We start from the raw sequence: 6,183 nt of genomic DNA, 5'->3' as shown, positions 1-6,183 counted from the left end.
TTAATATCAATCACCAAACAAAAGCAATTCAATCCTTTCAATTTGAGAGAAACCTTCTAAGAAAAAAACAACTTTTCTATAATTTATTCAAAACTAAAAAGAAAAAGGCTTGTATTGTTTGGTGATGTGTGTTTTTTATGCATTTAGCTGCCTTGTTTACATCTGTTCTGTGACAATAATGGCTCTGAGGTGGCCCTTCTCTGTGATAAATACGGGCCCTTTGGGGAGATTTCTCTATCTTCAATGGCCAGCAATGAGCAGTTCCTTTAGTAACCGTGACAACCACAAAAAACAAGCAGTTCAAACACCAAACACAGAACAGATGTAAACAAAGCAGCTCCCTAAATGCTTCAAAAACACATCATTAACAATAAAAATGTTTTTTTTTATAAAACCCATTTGTTTTAATGTTGAATAAAATATGGAAAGAGTGAAGACCCCCGGTAGCTGCATTTTTATTTTTATGAGGAGATTTCTCTTAAATTTCTATACCAGAGACGCAACAGGAAGTAAAAGGCGATCCCTTTGAAGCAAGGGGACCCTTTCACACAGTCTCAATGTCAGAGACCCCTCATGATTTCTCCTCAATGGGATAAAAGAAAAAGGTCCACATTTAAAAATTGCCAGCAGGCCATAGTTACACACTTACCCGCCTGTTCACAATCTCTTTTCCAAGTACACGGAGCCTGACCTTTTTCTGGCAATGCATTACTGGGCCTTGCAGTGCGCCATCAAACAAATGCATTGCTTTGTTGTGTTAGCAAACTATTCAAAAACAATAAATAAAATAATAATAAGAAGAATGAAGGACCCTTTATCAGTATAAAAGGAATGATTCTACTTATGCAGATCTTCCCGGAGTGGTGGTAAAAGGATGGCTGCTCTCCAAGTATCTGGCGACTGGTGTGTAAGAAAAAAAGATTCAATTTGGTTTAGTCTTTTTTATCAATAAATATTCATTGTGGGGGTTGCTTCTTTTTTCTTTGCACTTTCTATCTTGTCTTTTTAGAAGTAAAATCCAACACTGGTTGTTGCCGTTCATCAGTTTTGGCTTCTTCCAATAAAACCCAATTAATATAACAGTACAAAAATGTGTTCCCTATACATGGACCATAAAGAGAACCTGTTGTTTTGCTCTGTATGGAGAAAGGACAGATTTCCTTTCAAGCTAGCTACAGATGTAAGAAATATGTGTTTGTGTATCTTGGATTGGACTGAGAAAACTCACCTTTACATGTTTCTGATTGTTTAGCACTATGTTTTATGTTAAAGTATCTTAAAATACTACAAATACATAAATGTTTCTTCAAGGACGAGAAATGACAAGGGAGGGGACTAAACCCCAAATTACTCTTGATTGATGATATATTGATGTTTATGCATTTTTATTTAGTTGGATTTGTTTGCATCTATTGAATTGCATTTCAGGCTGCACTAATTGTATTCAATGCCTTGCAGCCCGTGTCTAATCAGAGCCAGATCGGGGACTAGAAGAAGTTTTAGGAGTCACTAGACCAGAAGAGCCATGCTGATTCATGGATCAGAACTCCTGCCAAAGACCTGGAAACCTAGGGAGCATATTGGACTTCCAGTTATGAGACGGGTTTGAAGGACAGAAAACATTCCATCATTCAAGTAAGAGGAAACTCCAATATTCTTTATATGGGAAGAAATTTTCTTTGTATACACGATGAGTAAGAACTCCAATCAGTAAATAACATGCAAGGGTAATAGTGTGCTGACACGTTAAGCTTTTTTCACCTGTGGATTGTGAATCCGATAATTTCTTAGAATGTCACTATTCTTATCTGAGGATGTGACTGTTGATTTAAGGAAAGCGTTAGAACCTGGTCCAAACATTTAAGTTCTAGGTATTGAAATTCTCCAATTTCCAAGTGTCTCGGTCACTTCCAGTATTTATGAAGGGGGATAAGGTGATGACACCTGATGGAAATGCAAATTTAGACACTATTAGATATGTTTTGGCTAGCTTTACTACTTTATGTAGTAAAGCCAGCTAAAATGATTATGAGTAAAATCTTATGAAAGAAAAAGACAGAGTTTAAAGGCCAAAGTTTTATATAACAATAATTATGTATTTATACCAGGACTCATACATAATTAAACAAAAACCGTACATAACTACCACCCCATTAGAACGTCATGGGTTGGGGTTTGACACACTATACATAAAGTGCAATTACATATTTCGATGAACCGTTTAAGTCTTTGAAACCTGACATGTTTCGCCACCTAGGGCTTCTTCAGGGGTATGTGTAAGCCACATTTACGGTTTGTTATGTGACAAAAAAAATTCAAATCAAGTGTGTCTCGTGGTGAGATAGTAAGGTAAAAACAGGTTAAGCTGTTTTTAAATCCTTTGTTGAATTTTGCTGCGCTCACACCACATCTTTATTTGGCGAGACCGATAAAGCTGTAACTCCCTTTGCCTCACAAAAGCCGTAAAGCATCCTCTGGTTACTGCTCCCTTCTTATGACCTTGAAACTCCCATTATGGAGCCCTTGTTCACATGGTCAAATTCAACAAAGGATTTCATACAAAAGAAAACTTACCAACTACCCTATATTTTATAAAAATATCTTTTACTTTCTTCTTACCCATATGTGGCCAAACTGAAGCAGAAGACCAGCTTAATCTGTTCTTACCTTACTATCTTACCACCAGACACACTTGATTTGAATTTGTGTCCATTTACAAACTGTGAAACTCACCACCACATGACCCTGATAATCTGATAAAGTGTCGAAACGCATTAGGTTTGAAAGACTTAAACGGTTCATTGAAATATGTCATTTCACTGTATGTATAGTGTGTCAAACCCCACCCCATGATGTTCGAATGGGCTGGTGGTTATGTACGATTTTTGTTTAATTATGTATGAGTCTTGGTATAAATAATTATATATTGTTTACCAAAACTTTGGCATTTAAACCCCATTTTTTTCATTCCTACGACTTTAGTTATACTTGTATATTACAGGGGAGGCCCCATACACTTCTCTATCACAAAAAGGCCGGTAAAGAGGGAAAACTTGCTTATGTAGTACCACAGTGCATGGTCACACATTTGGGGTGGGGTTATTCTTCATGGCATGCCGAGCCTGTTACACATTAGATGGTAATACACCTGCATTAAAGCTTTCATTATTGCTAAAAATAGTGCAGCTATGTGCCTTTGTGCCTTTTTGGTGCCTTTTTTGTCAGCCCAACCAACCAATGAGCTGTATAATCACATGGCAACATAACACAGAAAAAGTGCATGTATAGACAAATAAAGAGAGAAAGGACCATTAACTTTAGGCTCCTGCTCAAAGTTTTTTTTTTTAATTTTTCTAATATGATCCCATGCATGCAATCCCAGGCAGTATATCACCATAATCCAGCAGGTCCTGTTTATTCACAAAGGCGGTCAAGCAATTAGCTGTCTGTCCTTTGAAACCTGCAGCATCCCTAGTTTCTCTTTAGAAGTGAATGTTCTATCTCAGCATCCATGGCTCTGAGATTGTGAACATCTGAGATGTGAGATGTGAACTTTAGGGACCCTCCTAGTGGGTCAGCTGGGTCATGGTGGACCCAGGCAGGGCGCAGGCTAGGGAGGACCCCCTGTCCTTACATGGGGTTTCATGTGTGGGGGGCTGATAAGGGTTGTTCAGATGGGGAAGGAGGGTTTGTATGTGTCAGGTAGTTAGGTTGTTGGGTGGGGGTTCTTTTTAGTGGGGGTATTTGGGGTCTGGGGGGAGTGAGGCACAGTGTGGCAGGAATGCAGCAGGACTTGTAGTTTTTAGGATGGTGATGTGCAATTGGTAGGGGTGGGCAGGGATTGTGAAAGGGGGGCTTTGAGGGGGAAGGAAAAAAGTTGGGGGGTCTTGGAATCCTAAAAAGGGGGAGTGAACGGGGGAGGGGTTTAGGGGCATGCGATGGAGCGGCTTGTAAGGTGTGAAGATCTGGAGGGGTGTGGGTGGGGACATTTTGCTCTTTTACCGCTTGAGCTTTGTCCCGGGGGTTGGCGTTTTGCAGGCAGGTAGATCGCTGACCTTGATAAGGCAAGAGTTCATTGAGTTGGAGGAGCATTGGGGTTCAGGCAGAAGGGCTCAGGTGCAGTGAGGGCGCTCAGGTGTGTAGTTTGGTGAGCAAAGTGGTGGGGGAGGAGTTGAAGCTGGTGGGAAATGTGGTTGGCACTGGAAAGGCAAATTGGGGAGAGAAGGAGAAGGAGTTTTGTTCAGTAGTGGGGGTTGATATGCTTTATCTTTCCTGGTGTCCAACCACGTTTCCCGAGGACAGTTTATACTATTACTCCCTGGTGTCAGTGCTGTGGGATAGTATATGCTGTTTCTACCAGGTGTCAGTGTTACGGGATGGACATTGTTATTACTTTCTGGTTACAGTGTTGTGAGATACACTATTTGTCACAGGTGTCAGTGCTGTGGAATGGTATACAGCATTGTTCCTAGGTGTCAGTACTGTGGGAAGGTACTTGCTATTACTCCCTGGGGTTGGTGCGATGGGATGGTATACATTATTTCTCCCAAGTGCATCAAAGCACCTGGATTACAGTGGCATGGAATGGTTTTGGAGCCCCTGCACATTTGGGTATGAGTGGCCCTGTCTTGCAAGGTCCATGACGAGGGGGTGGTTTGGAGGTGTCCACTGAGGGTGCCCAGGTGTGTTGTGGTCTGGTTGGGGACGGTGACCATGACCAGTTGGACAGGTGCCCGCTCGAGGGCATGGATCAACATTGCCCACAGTGAGGTGAATATGGTAGTGCGCCATTTTGGTGGCCAGGAATGGGGTAACGTAGGGCTACATCATATGTTGGCAAGTTTGAGGTGGTTGAGCGGCTCTTTGGCATGGTAGGGCTCCATGCCATTCTGGGCTATGATTTAGGTAATGTTCCGAGAAGGACATAATTTGTGCTGTTAAGCTGATTTTTGAGGTGGCGGCTGAAGTGACCTAGTTTTGCGGTCTGGTCGGTTACAGTGGCTGGGACCATTTTGGGTAAGTGCTACATCATGTGTTGCCAAGTTTTAGACAGGTGAGCTGCCCCTTGGCATGGTAGGGCTCTATGCCAGGGTGGGCTATGATTTGGGTAATAATTCAAGGGGTACACAAATCGTGCTGGTATTTCGGTCTGGTTAGTTACGGTGGCCGGGACCATTTTTTTGGATGGGCGTCTGCTTAATGGAAATGGAATGGTTCAACACAGTTTGGAGTATGGTGAATATTGCGATGGGCGATTTCTGCGGCCAGGAATGGAGGAAGAACAACTGACAGGCTGGAATTCAACGAGCTCAGCAAGTGTGGACGTAGCGCTCATGTGTAAGGTTTCACACCTGAATGCTGTGGCGGTTGTCTTGGAAGGCAAGGTCTGAGCTACCCTGGTCAAGAGAGGCCCGTAGCCATAAGAAATTAGGAACTGCCGCCGATATGACAGGGTGCTAGGCCTAGCCCTGGGGTGTTAAGGGTTAAAAAAATGAAGTAAGTCTAGGAGGGGCTGTGTTAGTTTGGAGAGTAGGTAGGAGAGAATTAAGCATAGAATGAGTTAGAGGGGCAGTACTTTTTAGTGGTTGGGGTCTTGGAAGGCAAGGATCACTGGATGCATGGTAAAGTGGTGGATTTTGGCAGTGGGACCCTTTTTGGTGGGGTCTCCTGTGGCGGTGCTTGGCAGCTAGGGGCCAAGGTGGAGATGTTAGAAGAGTTAAATTCCTGTTGGGTGCTGATTTTGCTTTCTGAGACCTGGAGCCTGGCTGTTTGGGTGTATAACCAGGAGTTTGATAACATTATGGATATTGTGGTTATAGTTATGTATTATCAAAAGGTGGGAATTAAGTTGTTGGTTAATTAGGTTAGATTTAATATACAATGTTGGTGCTAATTAATCCCGGTTTAATATTATTAATAATTGGAGTGTTATGTTAATGTATGCTTGCATATCAAAAGTGTAAAATGTATTTATTTATTTGTCTTTTAATTCATTTTGAATATTTATTGTTAATTACCTAAATGGTTAATTTATTTATTGGTGGTTAAATAAACGGCTGCTTGCCAGCCCATTTAAATCCCAGAATGGTGACTGGGTATTTAATGGTGGGGGTGTGGTTGGTAAGCAGGTGGGGGGTCTGGGGGAGGCGGAGGTTCTGATGGGGTGATAAAGGATGGACTAGA

Source organism: Pyxicephalus adspersus, chromosome 11, assembly GCF_032062135.1.
Source record: "Pyxicephalus adspersus chromosome 11, UCB_Pads_2.0, whole genome shotgun sequence".
NCBI classification, from domain to species: domain Eukaryota; kingdom Metazoa; phylum Chordata; class Amphibia; order Anura; family Pyxicephalidae; genus Pyxicephalus; species Pyxicephalus adspersus.
This window is presented reverse-complemented; position numbering follows the sequence as displayed.